Raw genomic sequence first — 21762 nt, forward strand, 5'->3', positions numbered from 1 at the left:
CACCTATACAGTCTAAAGATTCCCAAATTAAGACTGGTGGCTCTAATGGCTTTTTCAAGAAATTGTGGTAAAATACACACAACATGAAGTTTACCATCTGCTATGGTTTGAATGTTTGTCCCCTTCAAAATTAATGTCAGAATTTATTCCCCAGTGTGGCAGTATTGAGAGGTGGGGCCTTTAAAAGGTGATTAGGTCATAGGGAGCTAATTCATGGATTAATGGGTTATCACAGGAATGGAACTATGGCTTTATTATTATTATTATTACTTCAAACCATTGTGGAAACGATATACCAGACTACAAGACTGCAAAGCCACCTTCAGTGTTACTTTTCCTCCTTTTACAACCACCAAGACCAGTGTTCAGATCCAATGGGAAAAGGAACCAAAGGATCAGAGATTGGTGGCTTAAAGAGGAGGACGAGAGAGCTGAACTAGCATACTTGGCCCCCTCTACATGCAATGCCCTGCACCACCTCAGGACTCCGCAGAGAGCACCCCCCAGCAAGAAGGCTCTCACTAGATTCATCCCCTCAACCTTGGACTTCCCAGCCTCCAAAACTGTAAGAAATAAATTTCATTTCTTATAAGTTATCCAGTTTGAGGTATTTTGTTATAAGTAATGGAAAATGGACTAAGACACCATCATAACCATTTTTTGGTTTTTAAAAATCATAACCATGTTTAAGTGTACAGTTCAGTGGCATTAAGTACATTCATGTTGTTGTATAACCAGTGCCACCATCCATCTCCAGAACCCTTTTCATATTGCAACACTGAAACTCTATACCCATTGTATTAGTCTGTTCTCATGCTGCTAATAAAGACATACCCAAGACTGGTAATTGACTCACAGTTCAACATGGCTGGGGAGGCCTCACAATCATGGTGGAAGGTGAAGGAGGAGCAAAGCCATGTCTTACATGGCAGCAGGCAAGAGAGAATGAGAGCCAAGTAAAAGGGGAAACCCCTCATAAAACCATCAGATCTCATGAGACTCATTCACTGCCACAGAATACTATGGTATTCATTTATTTCCCACTAGGTCCCTCCCACAACATGTAGGAATTATTGGAGCTACAATTCAAGATGAGTTTTGGGTGGGGACACAGCCAAACCACATCACCCATTAAACAATAACTCCCCATTTTCCCCTTCCCTACCCTTCCCCACAATCACCATTCTACTTTTTGTCCCTATGAGTTAGATTATTCTCTAACTCAAGGACAAAAAGTAGCAGTACCTCATGTAAGTGGACTCATACAGTATGTATCTTTTTGTGACTGGCTTATTTCACTTAGCATAATGTCTTTGAGGTTCATCCATGCTGTAGCGTGTGTCATAATTTCCTTCTTTTCATGACTACATAATATTCCATTGTGTGTGTGTGTGTGTGTGTACATTTTGTTTATCTATTCATCCATTGGTAGACCTCTAGTTGCTTCTACCTTTTGGTTGTTGTGAATAGTGCTTCTATAAACATGGGTGAAAAAAATATCTCGTTGAGACTCTACTTTCAATTCTTTTGGGCATATACCCAGAAGTGAAATTGGTGGACAAAATCATAATTCTATTTTTAATTTTTTTGAGGAACCACCATACTGTTTTCACAGAGGCTGCAACATTTTACCTTTCCACCAATGGTGCACAAGAGTTCCACTTTCAACACATCCTCACCAACACTTGTTATTTTCTGTGTGTTAAAAAAAAAAAATAGTAGCCATCCTAATGGTCATGAAATTCAAATGGCTTTTATGAACTCTAGATTTGCATAGCAAGTTGCCTACTGGGTACCTCATCTAAACATCCCAGAGAACCTCAAACTCAACTTGCCCAAAACAAATATTTTTCCCCAAACCTGATCTCTCCAGTGTTCCCTATTTTGACAAAAATACTACACTTTTTCCAAGTGCCAAAGTTAGAAACCTGTATGGTTTTCTTTTCTGCTCTGGCAATTCTAGCTCCTTGATGTCTCCTGAATCTTCCCACTTCTCCCCACCTAATCCCACCACTATCATCTTATTTCAGGCCAGGGTCATTTCACATATGACCTTCCACAGGAGTCCTTGCCTCCTGCCTTGCTCTCTCTCATTTATTCTGCCCAATGCAAGTTATCATTTAAAATAGATGTGATCCCATCTTCCCCATTTAAAGTCCTTAAGGAGCTTCCTACTGTCTTCAGGATAAAGCCCAAAGTCTTTTGAATGACAAAGTTCATAGCTTGACCCTTTGTCATCTTGTCCCTGCTTATGGGTAAAACTTATCTCTTATCACTTCTTCCTTTTCTATTTAGTTCATGTTGAACCACTTGCAGTTGCCCAGATGTGTTACAATTTCTCTCACCAGGAAGTCTTGGTCTGGAACATTCTCCCCCTCCCTGCTTCCTCCGTTGCCTAGCTCAGCTGATGTGTCACTTCCTCTGGGTCCCTTCCCTACTTCATCTGGGCTGGGAGCCCTTCGTCAGTGTTCCCATGCACCTGTGCATACCTCCATCATAGCACTTACCACACTGCTCTCTCCTCTAGACTGGGAGCACTTCTAGGCTCTGAACTGTGACTTATTTATCTTTGGATCCCCAGTGTCTAGCATAGAGCATGGCACATACTAAGTGCCTATCTGGGTAGTCAGGGAAGGCTTCCTGGTGGTGATGACAACTAACTTGATTCCCAAAAATGAGGAGGAATTGGCTGGATGAAAACAGGTCAAGGAGGCTGGACATGGTGCCTCACGTCTGTAGTCCAGCACTTTGGGAGGCCGAGGTAAGAAGATCACTTGAGGTCAGGAATTCGAGACCAGGCTGGCCAACATGGCAAGACCTTTCCTTACCAAAAATACAAAATATTAGCCAGGCATGGTGACCACGCCTGTGGTCCCAGCTACTTGGGAGGCTAAGGTGAGAGGATTGCTTGAACCTGGGAGGCAGAAGTTGCAGTGAGCCATGGTCACACCACTGCACTCCAGACTGAGTGACAGAATGAGACCCCATCTCAAAAGAAGAAAAAAAGAAAGGAAAGAAAGAAAAGAAAAGAGAAAAGAAAATAGAAGAGAAAAGAAAAGAAAAAAAAGAAAAGATGTCAGCTAGCTACCTAGTGGCAAATTGATTACCACTGAATCACTTCCACTGTGGAAGAGGCAGTGTTCTGTCCTCACTAGAAGAGATATTTACTTTGGATACGGATTTGTTTTCTTTGCATGCAATGCTTTGCCAAAACTACCATCTGTGGACTTACAGAATGCCTCCACCATCATGGTATTCTATAGAGCATTGCTTCTGATCAAGGAACTCAATTTGCAGCAAAAGAAGTGTGACAATGAACCCATGCTCATGGAATTCACTGGTCTTATCACATTCCCCACCATCCTGAAGCAGCTGGATGCTTTTAAAGTCTCAGTTATTACTCCAGCTAGGTGGCAATGCCTTGTGATGCCAGGGCAAGGCCATTCAGGAGGCTATATGTGCTCTGAATCAGCATCCAATATATGGTGCTATTTCTCTGAGGGCCAAGATTCAAGGGTCCAGGAATCAAGGGGTGGAAATAGAAATGGCACCACTTGCCATTACCCTAGTGATCCACTAGCAAAATTTTTGCTTCCTGTTCCTGCAATTTTATGCTCTGCTGGCCTAGAGGTCTTAGTTCTGGAGGGAGGAATGCTTCCATTAAGAGACACAACAATGATTCAATTGAACTTGAAGCTAAGACTGCCACCCAGACTCTTTGGGCTCTTTATGCCTCTGAGTCAATAGGCCAAGAAGGGAGTTACTGTATTGGTTGGGGTGACTGGTCCAGACTTCCAAAGGGGAAATTGGACCTCCACTCCACAATGGAGGTAAGGAAGAGTATGTATGGAATACAGGAGGTCTCTTAGGGTATCTCTTAGTATTACCACACCCTGTGATTAAGGTCGATGGAAAACTACAACAGCGCAATCCAGGCAGGACTATGAATGACCCAGATCCTTCAGGTATGAAGGTTTGTGTCACTCCACCAGGTAACAAACCTCGACCAACTGAAGTGCTTGCTGAAGGCAAATGGAATACAGAATGGGTGGTAGAAGAAGGTAGTGATCAATACCAGCTATGATCACATGACCAGTTATGGAAATGAGGACTGTAACTGACGTATATCCTCCCCATTTTGTTATATGTTCATGTATATGTACACATTTTAAGCAAATACCTTCATTTTCTTTCTTCTCTTACTCCCTTATTATGTAATATAAAATGTATTCACTTTATATCTGTATTTAAGTTAATTTTACGTCATAGTATTTACCTGGAGAACAGTAAACATCACTCAAGAGCTTCATCTCCTCTTCTGGGGAAGGAATTAGTATGAGATAGACGTCATATTAGTCAGAATTAGGATCTTGTTATTGTTTTTATTTGGGGATTAAGTATGGTTTAAGGAGATGCAACCCATATGGATGCCAAATTGACAAGGAGTGAATTTGTGATGGTAGTTTTACGTGTCAATTAGATGTGCAGATAGCTGATAAAACATTACTTCTGGATGTGTCTGCAAGGGTGTTTCCAGAAGAGATTAGCTCATCAGTAGACTGAGTAAAGAAGGTCTGCACTCATCCATGTAGGTGGGCATCATCCCTTGCGGTCCTAAATAGAACAGAAGGGTGGAAGGCAGGCAAATTTGCTCTCTCTATTTGAGCTGTGACATCCATATTCTCCTGCCCTTGGACATTGGCATTCCTGGTTTTCAGGCCTTTGGACTCAGATTGAACTACATCATCAGCTTTCCTGGTTCTCCAGCTTACAAACAGCAGACTGTGAGACTGATTAGCCTCCTCACATGAGGCAATTTCTATAATTAAAAGAAAATACAGGGCTGGGCACAGTGGCTCACACCTGTAATACTGCACTTTGGGAGGCCAGGGTGGGTGGACTGCATAACCCTAGGAGTTCAAGACCAACCTGGACAACGTGATGAAACTCCATCTCCAACAACAACAACAACAACAACAACAAAGGCCGGGCGCATGAGGCCGAGGCAGGTGGATCACGATGTCAGGAGATCGAGACCATCCTGGTTAACACAGTGAAACCCTGTCTCTACTAAAAAATACAAAAAATTAGCCAGGCGTGGTGGTGTGCGCCTATAGTCCCAGCTACTCAGGAGGCTGAAGCAAGAGAATGGCATGAACCTAGGAGGCGGAGCTTGCAGTGAGCTGCGACTGCGCCACTGCACTCCAGCCTGGGAGACAGAGCAAGACTCCATCTCAAAAAAAAAAAAAAAAAAAAAAAGGTAGCTGGGCATGGCGGCACATGCCTGTAGTCCCAGCTACTCAGGAACTCAGGAGGCTTAGGTTGGGGGATCTGTTGAGCCCAAGAGGTAGAGGTTGCAGTGAGTTGAGATCACACCACTGCACCACTGCACTCCAGCCTGGGTGACAGAGCAAGACCTTGTCTCAGTAAATACACACACACATACACACACACACACACACACACACACACACACACTATAAGTTCTGCTTCTTTGGGTAATCCTGACTAATACAACAGGTCAAGAAATACCTCAGCCAATAGAGGCAACAAGCAAAGATGCAGGTGTGTGATACAGAATGATGCATCAGAGAACTGTAGGTTACACAAGGTAGCTGGAGCACTTGAACTACAAGGCAAGGAGTGGTCAAGGACAAGTCCAGGTAATGTGTACCAATAGACTCAGAGGACAGACACTATCAGGCAGTCCTGACCAGGGGACCAAAGTATGGATCTATTACACAAGACCAGTTAGAGGTGACACATGGAAACCAGGGATCAAAATTAAGGAGGAAATGACTGATAACAGGTAAATGTATTATCCTGCCAGAGTATGTGCGATGGAATTAAATGATGAATGGGCCTTTCATAATTTAAGTAGATCCTCATCAGATGTTTGTTGAAAAAAAAATCAAATATGTAATATACACTAAAATATGATCATAAACCTAGATTAATACAGCTATGAAATTAAATTATGGCACTTCAGGTATGAGTCAGGTTGAGGGAGATATACGTGTGGTCAGTGTACTGAAGTTCCTGAAACTGGGAACCACTAGTTCTTCCTACTCTTTAATGAGGGGCCAGAAAGTAGAAGGAGTAGAAGCAGGAGGGGTGAGGAAGAAAAGAGACTGGGCAATTTACAAAAGAAAGAGGATTAATGGACTCACAGTTCCACATGGCTGGGGAGGCTTCATAATCATGGGGGAAGGTGAAAGGCAGGTCTCACATGTTGGCAGACAAGAGAAGAGAGCTTCTGTAGGGAAACTTCCCTTTATAAAACCATCAGATCACTTATTCACTATCATGAGAATAGCACCGGAAAGATCCGCCCCCATGATTCACTTATCTCCCACTAGGTCCCTCCCACAACACGTGGGAATTATGGGAGCTACAATTCATGATGAGATTTGGGTGGGGACACAGTCAAACCATATCACCAACATTAGGTGAGATGGCTCTGGATTCTGATTTCCGCTCCTCATTGGCAATGCGTCCCCATAAGTGCCCTTCAACTTTCTGTGTTCCTCACTCTGTCCTTGTTCTCTATTCTTTCATCTGCCCCCAGACTTTGTTTTGCTCTTTCCTCACTCAGAGAGCCATATTTGTAAATCTCAGTCTTTTTTTATTTTTATTTATTTATTTATTTTTAGACAGAGTCTCACTCTCTCTCATCCAGGCTGGAATGCAGTGGTGCGTTCTCGGCTCGCTGCAACCTGTGCCTCCCGGGTTCAAGCGATTCTCCTGCCTTAGCCTCCCGAGTAGCTGGGATTACAGGCACCTGGCTAATTTCTGTATTTTTAATAGAAAGGAGGTTTTACCATGTTGGCCAGGCTGGTCTCGAACTCCTGACCTCAACTGATCCGCCCACCTTGGCCTCCCAAAGTGTTAGGATTACAGGCGTGAGCCACCGCGCCCAGCTGGTAAATCCCAGTCCTTTACCTACATCCTCCAGGGGTATTTTGAACCTGTTGCCCCTGGCCTTTCAGAACCGGTCTCTCGCTCCCTGGCCATGCCCGACTCTTTTTCGTATTCTAACCCAGCTTTCCCACGTGTAAACCTATTTTTTGACTCCTGGTGAGGCATTCTCTGGGCTCCCCACAATCTCCCCGGGATGTGACTGGGAAGGGCTCCCTTAAGCTCTCTCGCTCTTTGCAGCCACAGAGCAGGGAGAAATGCCCCGGTGGCCCTGTCGGCTCCGCGCCGTGCCCTGCGAAAGGCCGGCCATGCGACATGGAAGCTCTGCAGAACTCTGCAGAAGCTCAACCGAAAAGAAAGAGGCCCTCACTGCAAAAGATTGAGTCAGTTCAGGCCTTGGCCCCCAAGAGAAGTTCCCTGGTCATGTCACGCCCTCCACTCCAGCAGTTCCGAAAGGCTAGGGAAAGAGCTGTTTCCGGGAATTTGGAATGTGGGAAAAATTTCCCCAGGGAGTCGAACTGGCCTGCGGCAGGAAGTGGGTTTCTGGCCACAGGAAAAGTGAACGGCTGGTTTTCCTGCTCTGCCACCTCCCGGGGGATGTGAGACCTGCAGGCCTTCCCCGGGGTGGAGAAAAGCAACTATTTTCACGCACCGAGGATGGATTCATGCACTGTGCACCTAGAACAAAGAGGACTAGACAACGTCCCCAACCATAATGAGGCTACACTCGGGTCATTTGTTGTAAATGCCAAAGAAAGAAGTGTGCAAGTCAGAATCCTGGGAATCCTCCGCCTCCAATCCATTATCAAGTCCTCTCAATTCCAAATCCGGTACGCCCCTTAGATCCATCCACTTCCCTTTCTCCAGGTCGAAACCACTCCTCTGCCTCCTCTCTGAATGCTTTCTCCTCCCTCAATCCATTCTTCACTTAGCAGGCTGCTTAAATCCATTTAGCTTAAATCCCCACCAGTCCCGGCCCCGTCAGGTTCAGCAGGCCCTTCATCCACAGCCCTTCTCCCCGACCCTCTCTCACATCAGCACCCAGGTCTTTCCATACTCCAAACACCACAAGCTCTTCTGGCCTTCGGGACTTTTCTTCTTCACAGCTCCTTCTACCAAGCATACTCTTCCTTATCTCCCCCTCCATTCATTTCATTCTATTGACCCTTGGATAGTGACTCAGCATCACTTCTTCAGGGGAAGCTTCCCTGACCTGCAGATAACAGATCCTCCAGTCATCTGTTCTAAAACTTCTCATGCTCTTCCCTCATAGCAAACATCACAGTTTAATTACATCTGTGTGCATTCTTTTAATTAATGTCTCCTTCCCCCGAAGCTGTAGATGCAATATCACTAGTACATAGCATGGTACCTGGCATATGGTAAATGCTGAATAAGTGTTTATGGAATAAATTTGAAAGGACCTGTGGACTCCTTACAAGCAAGAGAGGAACAATCTGGTTTGCTCAGTGGGTGTAGAAGTAAACTTTCCACCACAGAAGTAAAACAGGACCAGGATTTCCCAGCCACTTTTATGGGATGCTTTAACCACAGTGGCATCTCCTCTTGAGCCTTCCTGGACTGTATCACTGGAAGTCCAACATCTGTCCCATCCTTGGACCCTGGGGGTAAGGGGCTATCACTGCTAGAGGGAGGGGAAGCTAATGGCCCAGTGAGCTGAATGGAGCAGACAATGGGGGAAAGATAGTGGAGGGAGACCATTCAAATTAGAAGGTCACTGGATTGATGACCTCTGAAATCTTGAAGCCCCCAGGTTCTTTCTCCAGGTTCCAGAGCGGATGATGCTGCCTATACAATGGGGAAGATCAGACACCTACTTGAGTGTCATACCCTGAGACTCAGTCTGGTTGGATTCATTCTTTCAGTAACCTTTACAAAGTTCCGGTCCTCTAAAAGGTTATACCTGTTCTTGGCCGGGCGCGGTGGCTCAAGCCTGTAATCCCAGCACTTCGGGAGGCCGAGGCGGGCGGATCACGAGGTCAGGAGATCGAGACCCTCCTGGCTAACACGGTGAAACCCCGTCTCTACTAAAAATACAAAAAACTAGCCGGGCGCGGTGGCGGGCGCCTGTAGTCCCAGCTACTCGGAGGCTGAGGCGGGAGAATGGCTGGAGCCCGGGAGGCGGAGCTTGCAGTGAGCCGAGATTGCGCCACTGCACTCCAGCCTGGGCGACACAGTGAGACTCCGTCTCAAAAAAAAAAAAAAAAAAAAAAAAAAGATTATACCTGCTCTTGACCCCCAGAGGGCACCCTGGAGACTCTTCTAGGCAGCCTGTTAAGCACCATTACTGGTCAGCTTCCAGGGTCGGTGGAACTTGATGTAAAAGCCGCTGGGGTTGTTACCGGTGGTGGGTATCCGAGTTACTGGCGACAAATTCATACAGGTCTGCAGCAATCTCTATTCTTGCCTACTCAGAAGAAAGAATTTGACGGATGGGCAGAAGGCAGAAGGAGAGACTGAAGCAAGTTTTAGAGCGGGAGTGAAAGTTTATTAAAAAGCTCTAGAGCAAAGGCCAGGAGCGGTGGCTCACACCTGTAATCCCAGCGCTTTGGGAGGCCAAGGTGGTGGGTAGATCGCCTGAGGTCAGGGGTTCGAGACCAGCCTGGCCAACATGGTGAAACCCTGTCTCTACTAAAAGTACAAAAATTAGCTGGGCATGGTGGTGGGTGCTTGTAATTTCAGTTACTCGGGAGACTGAAGCAGGAGAATCGCTTGAACCCGGGAGGCAGAGGTTGTAGTGAGCTGAGATCATGCCACTGCACTCCAGCCTGGGAGACAGAGGGAGACTCCAGCTCAAAAAAAAAAAAAAAAAAAATCTCTAAAGCAGAAACAAAAAGAAGGAAAGTACACTTGGAAGAGGGCCAAGTGGGTGATCTGAAAGTCAAGTGTGTGGTTTGACCTTTTGACTTGGGGTTTTATACGTTGGCATGCTTCTGGAGTCTTGTGTCCCTTCTCCACTGATTCCTCCCTTGGGGTGGGCTGTCCGCATGCACAGTGGCCTGCTAGCACTTGGGACGGGAGCATGCGCAGTGTGTTTACTGGAGTTGTATGCATGCTCACTTGAAACATTCTTCCCTTACCAGTGGAATGTCCCCAGGAGAACATATACCAGTTAAACTCTGCCATTTTGCTTTAGTGCACATGCATGAGCTCACTCACACAACTCCTGAGATCTTATCGGGAAGCTGCTTATCACCAGCTTCAGGCGTTTCTATCTATTGGGAAACTGCCTTTCTCTGGCACCAGCTGCTACCAATTATTATTTTAGAGAGACAGTGTGACAACTGCCGGATCATCATCTGGTGGTCACCTGATATTCCTGGTGGGGTCGATGTGGGAGCTCTCGTCTGCCTGGCTCATGCCTGACTAGCTACCTACTGTAACAGGGTCAAAGCCATATGGAGCAGGCCAGGCAGGGGAGTGTGGGAGAGCTTTCCTGTGTGGTCTCTGCAGCGGTGAGGTGAGCTGATGGAACATACAACAACATAGGTACTTATAGTGGCCATTTAAAAAAAAATTGCTCAACCTCCATTTCCCCTTTATTGGATATAGCACCCCAATTTCTGATTGTGGATTTAACCCTCTCTCCTTGTGTGGACTATTTGTAGGATAGTAAATCAAGAGGCTTTTCCTCATAGCCAAGAGGTAGGCACATGACCTAGGCTGGAGCACTCAGACTGTCTCCTGAGACAGGGTCTTGCATCATCAGAAATGAACACTTGGATGACACTTGTTTCCTCAGCAACTCTCAGACAAAATAATTGGCCAGTTTCATTGGTTCCAGTTCTATTTCAAGACTGGCTCTCCAGCCTCCTGTCTCCTCTGTGAGCTACATGATAACCTTTCAACAACTTCTTCTTTTGTTTGATTAGCTGAAGTTGGTTTCAGTTGCTTGCAACCAAGAAACCGTAATAAATTATCATCTGGTTCATAATTTCCATTTGATGAACCTCAGATGGTGAGCAATAGTACAAAGACTTGGATAGTAGCTGCTAAAAGAGGAGGTGGCTGGAAACATCTGAAATGTAGTCCAGAATAGTCCTGGGAGGCTAAACAGGTGAGCACTAGTTGGTGAGGATATGGGAAATAGCTGGAAGAATTAAGTGCACCAACTTGCTGAAATTTGGTCTTACCAGTAGGAATGAGCCAGGGATATATAAGCGAGGAATGTCCAAGGTGAAGCCTAGAAAATTCATACTCCATGGAAATTTGGGACTGAAGGTTGTGCACTGATCCTCAGATTACCCAAGGTGCAGATGTCAGAGGTGATATCACAATGCAAGAAAGCAAGTGAGAAAAATGCCCCTTTCTAAAAGGGCTCTCTGACTTCTACTGCTGCCAGATTCTGAGAGAAATAGGTACCGGGGAGGCCCCTTCCTCTGCTAAAGTCTTCTGTTCTCAACGATGTGAGGCTAGGCTTGGTCAAGATGAGTTGGGATGACTGCAGAGGTGGCGGGTACTTGGTAGTGCTGGAGATAGGAGTCTGAAGTGTGGTGAGAAGTCTGGATGTGGCTTGAGGACATGGCTGCCCCTCCATAAGAAGCCGAGGCAGTGGATGACAATGCTAAGCTCTTGACATGTTCCTCCATGAGCAGCTGGTTCGGGAAGAGCTTGTGAGTCACATCTCTTCTGCAGAGGAAATGTGTTGGCTGTGTCCATCTTCACCTGAGCAGTACTGGATCATGCTGGAGGCTTGCTCTGATAGACGGAGGCTTTCTCCACAGCCTCCCCGTGTTCTGAATCCATAGTGCTTTGATCTAAAGGCAGAACCCTGCCCTTCCTTTCCTCCAACCTGCCCTCAGAGCTCCAGAAGACTGAGGAGCCCTCCACTGTGGCTGCAGCCTGGTGGCTGGGGTCAGGAACTATTTGGCTGGCATTTGGCCCATCCTATCCTCTGCAGTCAGTAGGTGGAGGGGAACTCAGGGCTGTGCAGCAGGGGCCCGGATAAGGCATACTACAGGGATCTTAGTTGTAAGCAACAGAAACTAATTATAGCAATTTAGAATGGAAAACAAGTACACCAGAAAGACACTGGGTAGCTCATAGAATTGCTAGAAGGACTGGAAAAACAAGATCTAGAGGAGACACAAAAGGAAACAAAGACCCAGTCCACTGCAGGAAGGGTTCAGTGCAGACATCATTGCTTATATGCTAACATGACCCATGCCGGACAGCCGTGGGATGTTGCTGTAATCCTTTTACAATCTCACAGGATCCTCTTGTTTATTTGTTTCACTGACTTCCATTTCTGACTTTGATGCAGTGCTTCTGATTGGCTGGGAAAAAGAAAGGAAGGAAAGATGAAGGACTCCCCTCTACCTTCATGTAATCTTACTATTTAACTTGCCTTCTTTTATCATCAGAATTCTCCCCCCCTGTTTTTTAAGAGACAGAGTCATGCTCTGCCACCCAAGCTAGAGTGCAGTGGTACAATCATAGCTCACTGCAGCCTTGCACTCCTGGACTTACATGATCCTCCTGTCTCAGCCTCCCCAGAGGCTAGAAGTACAGGCAAGTCATTAGACCCTGCTAATTTTTTGTAGAGATGAGCATCTTACTACATTGCTGAGGCTGGTCTCGGACTCCTGGCCTCAAGTGATCCTCCCCACTTGGCCTCCCAAAGCACTGGGATTACAGGTGTAAGCCACTGCACCTGGCCTTTACATATTTTATTTATTTTATTTTATATATATATGTTTTGAGATAGGTCTTGCTCTGTCATCCAGGCTGTAGTGCAATGGTGCAATGACAACCCACGGCAGCCTCAACCTTCTGGGCTTAAGCAATCCTCCCACCTCAGCCTCTGCAGTAGCTTGGACTACAGGCATGGGCTACTACACCCAATCCTCCCATCTTAGTCTCTGGAGTAGCTGAGACTACAGGTACGGGCCACTACACCCAGCTAATTTTTGTATTTTTTGTAGAGATAAGTCTCTCTGTATTGCGTAGGCTGGTCTGTAACTCCTGGGCTCAAGTGATCCTCCACTTCAGACTCCCAAAGTGCTGGGATTACAGGTATAAACCACCACACCCAGCCTACCATATGTATTTTTAAAAGAAGAACCCTTGGACGGGCACAGTGGCTCATGCCTGTAATCCCAGCACTTTGGGAGGTCGAGGTGGGAGAACTGATTGGACCCAGGAGTTCAAGATCAGCCTGGTGAACATAGAGAAACCCTGTCTCAACAAAAAAATACCAAAGAATTAGCCAGGTGTGGTGGTGCGCACCTATAGTCCCAGCTACTCAAGAGGCTGAAGTGGGAGGATCGTTTGAATGCAGGAGGTGGAGACTGCCATAAGCCATGATGGCACCACTGCACTTCAGCCTGGGTGACAGAGCAAGACCCTGTCCCCCAAATAATAATAATAGGCCAGCATGGTAGCTGACACCTGTAATCCTAGCACTTTGGGAGGCCAAGGTGGGCGGATCACTTGAGGTCAGGAGTTCAAGACTAGCCAGGCCAACATGGTGAAACCCCACCTATACTAAAAATACAAAAATTAGCCAGATGTGGTGGCATGCACCTGTAACCCCAGCTACTTGGGAGGCTGAGGCAGGAGAATCACTTGAACTCGGGAGGTGGAGGTTGCAGTGAGCTGAGACTGCGCCATTGCACACAAGCCTGGGCAACAGAGAGAGACTCCGTCTCAAAAAATTTATATACATACATATGTGTGTGTGTACATATATGTATATATATAGAACTCTTAGCTACCACCCTGTAGCAGATGCGGAGGTGCCTTGCCCAGATCCCCATCCCAGCTGCTGTGAGTGTGAGCCACCAACACATCACGGCTGCTCTCCTTTTCCTTCGTCTCAGGAGAATTGCCCTTGGCTGAGAAGAGCTGCCCTACTGGGAAGTTATGGAAATTATGAGCCAATTTCCCTCAGGAAGAGGGGGACATCTCCAGCCAATAACTGGCTGATACTGGGGCACAAAAGCTGGCCCCTTGTTTCCAGGCAGGTTGGGGTCCACAGCCCTCCACTGCACTTCCCTTCCTCCCTCACAGGTCTTTCCTGAGAACAGCGCTACAGTGATCACAAGCAGCTGTGCTCCCTGGTCTCGGGCTCTGCTTCTAGACAACCAGGTCTCAGGCACTCCTTTGCTGTCGGGGTCATCATCGTACTCTCTCTGCCTTCTATTCTGAGCCCGATCGTCTAATGTGTCTCATCTTCTGCTTCCTGGGCAGACTGGCAGAGAGAAGCTGAAGCCTTGTGACTAGTGCCAGGGAGACAGGTTTTAACCCAATAATTGTGCAAATGAATGCAGGGGTGTGAGTGTGATCAGCCTTGTGAAGGACAGGTGCATGCTGCTGCGTAAGAGGGTTTGACCTAGTTAGGAGGTCAGGGAAATCTTCCCTGAGAAATCGATATTGAGCTGTTGTTCAGAAAATAAGTAAAAATATAAAGTGGGGAGAGTAGAGCATTCTCGGCAGAGGGACCACATACGGGAGGGAATATGCAGAGGGTAACAGACCAAGCGATGCCAAAGAGAAATCAAAAGGCTAGCAGCACTCATAGGCTGCAGGGCTGGGCAGGGACCAGAACAGGCAGCCTTGGCTTTGTAAGGAATCTGGTCTGTATCCTAAAACAAAAGGAAGCATTGAAAACTTTTATGCCCACGGGAGAAGGGTAAAGTGACAAGTTTGCGTTTTGAGAGATTTCTCTGGCTGCAATGTGGAGAATGGATTTGAAAGGGGCTCATGGGGTAAGCCAGGGAGAAGGCTTTCATAGAACTCAGGGGAAAGAAGAGAAAGAGCTTGACTGGGGTGGCGTGGAGGGGGTGGCAGGGGAGGGAGGGGGCAGATTTGGGAGATCTTTAGGAGGAACATTGACAAGATTTGGTAATGGATTTTATGCGAGGGCTGGGGAAGAGAGGGAGTTGTCAAGGATGACATCTGAATTTTTGGTTCTCCTAACTGCAGGGATTGTTGGAAATGCTGGCAGACACCAGGGCAGGTTCTGCCCCAGAACTCGGCATTCCCCTATAGCCAGGACTGTCTTCTCTAGTGTTACCTACATGTGCTCTCTCAGCATGTGTGGCTGATTGTCCAATATGTTTTGCAACCGACCAGTTGTCTTCGATGACGACAGATTTCCCTCCAAGATTGGTTCTGTCTGTTTGGTTTGAATCAGGGTGAGAAGATGAAAGGGTGAGGAGGGAAGGAGAGGAAAGAGCTGTGGGAGGAAGTGCAGGGGTGTGGCAGATGGGGGCGACATCCTGGGAAGAACAGGATGGCAGTGTCCGTCTTGTATTTGGAACAAGTTCCACCTCTGCCAGTCCTAGTTTATCCTCTTCTTGCTCCCATCTGGCTTACATAAATATTCTGAATCGTGACTCTGAAATACTCAAATGCCATTTGTCATTTGGAGGAAATAATTTCCTTCATGCTAACGAAGTTCTTTATAGAGAGAAAAATGGCCCTGAAAGTCTAGTGATGTAACTACCCTAGTTCAACTATGGCTAGAGAGCACCTGTCTACAGGAATAACAAATATGACCTGCCTCACCAACATGTATGTATCCCTTTTATTTATTTATTTGTTTGTTTGTTTGTTTTTGAGACAGGGTCTCACGCTGTTGCCCAGGCTGGAGTGCAGTGGTGCAATCTTGGCTCACTGTAGCCTCTGCCTCTGGGGTTCAACAATTCTCATGCCTCAGCCTCCTGAGTAGCTGGTACTACAGGCATGCACCACCACGCCTGGCTAATTTTTGTATTTTTTGGTAGACACGGGGTTTCACCATGTTGGCCAGGCTGGTCTCAAACTCCTGACCTCAAGTGATCCACCTGCTTCACCTCCCAAAGTGCTGGGATTACAGGTGTGAGCCGCTGCACGCAGCCCCTTTTATTTTTTGATGAATTTCCTGAGCCCTAACTTTTTATTTCTTTCATTTCAGGCAGTGGTGCAATCATTTCACTGCAGCCTCCAACTCCCGGGATCGAGTGATTCTCCCACTTCAGCCTCCAAAGTAGCTGGGACTACAGGCACGCACCAGCACACCCAGATAATTTTTGTTTATTTTTTGTAGATACTGGGGTTTCGCTATGTTGCCCAGGCTGGACTTAAATTCTTGGCCTTGAGCCGCCCCTCCTAATCCCATCAAGCTTGGTTTTATTAGCAGAAATCCAGTGTTTTCCTCTTTGGGCCATCCCCCTTCAGAATTCCCAAGAACGCTTTATCCAGCTCTTCCACTGCAGCGGCCTCGCCTCTAATGGACCTCAAAGCTCCCATCTTCTCTCTAGTCCCTTCTCTTGGGAACATCCAGAGTGATCCGACCAAGTCATACCCTTGCTTAAAACCTTTCAGGGCTTTCATTGTTCTTAAAATAGAGAGCAAACTCCTAACCACACCTTAGAGGCTTGTGTGAGGTGGCCCCTGCCCATTTTTCCAATCTGTGCTCTCCTCCTTCTTCATCTGTGTTCTATTAAGTGGTCTTCTTTCATCTCCTCAACTACACTAAGCCATTTAAAGCCTCAGGGCCTCTGGCTGGGCACATGCCTGTAATTCCTGCACTTTGGGAGACTGAGGTGGGTGGATCACCTGAGGTGGAGTTCCAGACCAGCCTGGACAATATGATGAAACCCTGTCTCTACCAAAAATACAAAAAATTAGTCGGGGGTGGTAGTGGGCACCTGTAATCCCAGTTACTCAGGAGGCTGAGGCAGGAGAATCTCTTGAATGCAAGAGGTGGAAGTTGCAGTGAGCACGCCATTGTGCTCCAGCCTGGGCAACAACAGTAAAACTCTGAAACTGTCTCAAAAAAAAAAAAAAAAAAAAAAAAAAACCCTAGGGGCCTTATTCCCTCAGTTTTGCATTCTACTGCCCCCGTTCATTGCCTCATCATTTAGATCTCAGTCTCCAGAGAGGACCTCACTGATTACTCCATCCAAAATGTGTCTGCCTCTGCCTGCACACCACCACCTCTGTGACCTTCACTATTCCCAGCACCCAGCCCCATACAAAGGAGACAGGAAACTTACTGTATTTTCTTGTTCCCTCTCTGCCCACATTTACAATCAGGTCAACTGACTGGACTCCTCTTTCACTCAGGTGAGTCTCCCTCTGGTATTTTTAGTGTTCTTAAATGCCAGTGGACCTTGGTTGGAATCATCCCAATTCATCAGACAATTCAAAACAGAATAGGGTTGGGGCTGGAGATCTCTGCTTTTCCTCCTTGAGTGTCCCTCCATGCCCTACCTCATGGCAGCAGTGAAGGCAAGGTCTCAAATACAAGTCTGTTCTAATTTACCTACAGAGCTCCTTCTTATTCTTTCTTTTTTTTCAGACAGTGTCTTGCTATGTCACCTAGGTTGGAGTGCAGTGACTATTCACACGCACGATCATAGCTCACTGTAGCTGCAGTCTCCCTGGCTTAAGCAATTCTCCTGCCTCAGCCTCCAGAGTAGCTGTGACCACAGGCGTGAGCCAGCTCTTTATTATTCTCTATTTTTTTTTTTTTTCCGAGATGGAGCCTTGCTCTGTTGCCCAGGCTGGAGTGCAGTAGTGTGATCCTGGCTCACTGCGACCTCCACCTCCTGGGGTCAGTCGCCTGCCTCAGCCTCCCAAGTAGCTGGGATTACAGGTGCACACCATGCCTGGCTATTTTTTTTTTTTTGAGATGGAGTTTCGCTCTTGTTCAAGTGATTCTCCTGCCTCAACCTCCCAAGCAGCTGGGATTACAGGCACCTGCCACCATTGCCAGCTAATTTTCGTATTTTTAGTAGAGATGGGATTTCACCATGTTGACCATGCTAGTCTCAAACTCCTGACCTCATGATCCACCTGCCTTGGCCTCCCAAAGTGCTGAGATTACTGTCATGAGCCAAGGTGCCCAGCCAATTCCTTATTACTCTAAAGTGATTTCTTTCTTTCCTCAGTTTCTAATTATTTCTCTTACCTGAGTGACGTGTAAGAACTTGGTTTTATTTATTTATTTATTTATTTTTTGAGATGGAGTCTTGCTCTGTCGCCCGGGCTGGAGTGCAGTGGCCGGATCTCAGCTCACTGCAAGCTCCGCCTCCCGAGTTTATGCCATTCTCCTGCCTCAGCCTCCGGAGTAGCTGGGACTACAGGCGCCCGCCACCTCGCCCGGCTAGTTTTTTTTTTTTTTTTTTGTATTTTTAGTAGAGACGGGGTTTCACCAGGTTAGCCAGGATGGTCTCGATCTCCTGACCTCGTGATCCGCCCGTCTCGGCCTCCCAAAGTGCTGGGATGACAGGCTTGAGCCACCGCGCCCGGCCAGAACTTGGTTTTAATGTGAGTGATTTTTGCAAGTGACTAAGTGGGGTGGGGTGAAGATTTGGCTGGGATTTCAGCAGGAGATAGTGATGGTGACTTTGATGGTCTTGTACCATCAATATTTTTGAAAATGTTGTCAAAGGAAAATCAAACCCCAGTATCTTCTCTTGATGAAAGGATCTGTAATAAGCTGTATTCTTATCAATAATTCCAAAGACTTGGAATGTGTGTCAATGCATTCGTTTGATTCTCAGCTTATAATTTACATGTAATTTTCATTTCCTCCATAATTGTTAGACAAAAATCTTTGAAGATATATCTGCAGTGTTTTGTACAAGTTATTTCATTATGTTTTTTTCTTTCAGAACTAACATATAAGTTTGCTTACAGCCAATAAGCATTTGTTTGAGGACAAAGATTAGACATTTCCAGCAAGTGTAATAATTTCCATCCTTATTTTAATTACTTTTCCACCAAAACTGGCCTTTACAAATTGCATTGTCATTTATAAAATAATAAATGCAGTTACCACAAAATATTCAAAAGTTACAAAAACTTGGCCAGGCACAGTGGCTTGTGCCTGTAATCCCAGGACTTTGGGAGGCTGAGGTGGATGGATCACCTGAGGTCAGGAGTTCTAGACCAGCCTGGCCAACATAGTGAAACCCCATTTCTACTAAAACTACAAAAATTAGCTGGGCATGGTGGCGGGTGCCTGTAATCCCAGCTACTTGGGAGGCTAAAGCTGGAGAATCGCTTGAATCTGGGAGGCAGAGGTTGTGGTGAGCTGAGATCGCACCACTGCACTCCAGCCTGGGCAACAGAGTGAGATTCCATCTCACACACACACACACACAAAAAAGAAAAGAGTTATGAAAACTTAGAACCCCTGATCTAAAGCGTCCTGGGCTTAGCTAAGGATTTTTGCCAGGTAAAAAGCAACCACCTTAAGGACAGTTAATGCTAGAGGCTGTCACTGTTACTTGGTGTTTGCTCAGACCTTTTTCTGAAAATTAATGTCTGTGGGTAGAACTGGGGAAACTGTAAATGTACAAGTCATCTGAGAAGGATTACAAGACAGATAGCACAAACAGGGAAAGTAGACTGAAGAGGCAAGGACCCAGGATATTGCAGCTTCCACAATGACAAGCTTTTGGAGCTTCTGTCAGTCACAGAGGACAGAGCCCGATGGTGGAGTGTCTGACCCTTAGTGGCATCTCTATTGCACCACATTATGCAGCCCCTGATCCAGTGCATGGCATAAATAGTTAAGTCCTTTTCTTCATGCAGATCTCTCTCCAACTGAATGCTATTTGTTCATTTATTCAACAAGAATGTATTGAGGCTGGGTGCAGGGGCTCACACCTATAGTCCCAGCACTTTGGGAGGCTGAGGCTGGAGGATCCCTCGAGTCCAGGAGTTTAAGACCAGCCTGGCCTGGGCAACATAGCAAGATCCCATCTCTAAAAAAATTTTTTTAAAAAATCAGCCAGATGTGGTGGTATGCCTGTAGTCTCAGCCACTTAGGATCCTGAGGCAGGAGGATTGCTTAAGCCCAGGAGTTTGAGGCTGCAGTGAGTTGTGAGCATGTCTGTTGAATAGCCACTGAACTCCAGCCTGGGTGACATAACAAGACCCTGTCTCTAAAAAAAAAAAAGAAGTTACTGAGCACCAACTATATGCCAGAAAATATGCTAAATGCAAGTAAGGAGCGTGAAAGCATGGAAGTTATAATCTAGTGGGAAGACAGAAATCAACAAGGAATCAGACAAACAATTAAAAAGAAGATAATTACCTGTCTTGTTAAGTGCTATAAAGAAAGAGATGGTAAACTGGGGAAGGTAAACAGGAGTGCTTTAGAAAGAGCCATTAGGGGCCAGGCATGGTGGCTCACACTTGTAATCCCAGCACTTTGGGAGGCCGAAGCAGGTGAATCACTTGAGCCCAGGAGTTCGGGACCAGCCTGGACAACGTGGCAAAACCTCGTCTCTACAAAAACAAATTTAGCCAGGTGGGGTGGCACACACCAGTGGTCCCAGCTACTTGGGAAGCTGAAGTGGGAGGATCGCTTGAGCTTAGAATGTCATGGCTACAGAGAGCCATGATCATGCCACTGCTTTCCAGCCTGGGTGATGGAGTGAGACACTATCTCAAAAAAAGAAAAGAAAAGAAAGAGCCATTTGGCTGACAACCAAGGCTGTCTCTGAGTAGGTGGCATGTGAGTGCTACCTAATGGGGAAGATGAGATCATAGGTAAGAAGGGCCAGTCCTCATTAAACTCCAGGAGGAGAACATCCAGGCAGAGGGAAAAAAAGATTTAATGCTCAGGAGACAGGAAAGGATTTTCTAATAACAAAAATTAGAGTCGTGTAGCTGAAGAACAGTGGTGAGGAGGGGAGTTGTATAAATAAGATTGGTAAATTAGTTGGAGACAGATCACGAAGGCCTTTATATTGATCATGGTTTAGCTGAAAGGGAGAAATACTCCCAGTTATTTTATTTTATTTTAGTTTTTTTGAGACAGGGTCTCACTCTGTGGCCCAGGCTGGAGTACAGTGGTGTGATCAGGGTCTCACTGCAGCTCACCCTCCTGGGTTCAGCCAATCCTCCTGCCTCAGCCTCCTGAGTACCTGGGACTACAGGTGTGCGCTACCACACCTGTCTATTTTTTTCATTTTTTTTGTGTGAAGATGGGGTTTCTCCATGTTGTCCAGCTTGGTCTCAAAATCCTGGGCTCAAGTGATTCGCCTATCTTGGCCTCCCAAAGTACTGGGATTACAGGTTTGAGCCACTGCGCCCAGCCCTTATTGTATTTTTAAAATGTATTTTTAGAGACAGAGTCTCACTCTGTTGCCCAGGCTGGAGTGCAGAGATGCAATCACACAGTTCACTGCAGTCTCAGATTCCTGAGGTCAAGTGATCTTCCCACCCCAGCCTCCCAAGAAGCTGGGACTAGAGATATGTGCCACCATGCCAGGATAATTTTTAAAATTTTTGTAGTGATGAGGGTCTCTCCATGTTGCCCAGGCTAGTCTTGAACTCCTGGCCTCAAACGATCCTCCCACATTGGCCTCCAAAAATGTTGAGATTATAGATGTGAGCCACTGCACCTGGCCACTGGTTAGTTTTAAGTAGGAGTTTCATATGATTAGATTTATCTTTTGAGAATATCACTCCTGCTACTATGTATAACAGAAAGTAGCGAAGGGCAGGGGCAGAATTGAGAAGACCAATCAGGAGGCTCTAGCAGTGACTCAAATGAAACATGATGATGGCTTGAACTAGAGGGCTGGAGATGCACGGGAGTGGCAAGCCTGGAGATGTAGAATTGACAGGGCTTGCCTATAGATTAGCTATGGAGCCTGCAGGAAAGGGAGGAATGAAGGACACACCAGGATTTGTGGGTGAATTGGATGCTAATGTCATTTATGGAGATAGGAAGTCTTGGAAGAGGAATTAAGAGAAAGGAATAAAGAATTCCATTTTGGACCACATTACATTTCAATATGCCCATCAGATAACCTCGGGGAGCTATCACCAGGTAGTTTGATATGAGTTGGATTTCAGAGCTAAGGAAATATC

General features: G+C 46.3%; 1 non-coding gene across 1 annotated transcript; it reads right to left on the reverse strand.

Annotated features, from left to right (window-relative positions):
* Positions 1 to 266: 266 nt before the first annotated feature.
* On the reverse strand, positions 267 to 396 carry LOC117077055. The gene has a single exon (XR_004434644.1). It is a non-coding gene; the product is annotated as a small nucleolar RNA SNORA61 (small nucleolar RNA).
* Between the last annotated feature and the right edge of the window lie 21366 nt (positions 397 to 21762).

The sequence above is a fragment of the Trachypithecus francoisi genome, unplaced genomic scaffold (assembly GCF_009764315.1).
Source record: "Trachypithecus francoisi isolate TF-2019V2 unplaced genomic scaffold, Tfra_2.0 Lachesis_group5, whole genome shotgun sequence".
Taxonomy (NCBI): domain Eukaryota; kingdom Metazoa; phylum Chordata; class Mammalia; order Primates; family Cercopithecidae; genus Trachypithecus; species Trachypithecus francoisi.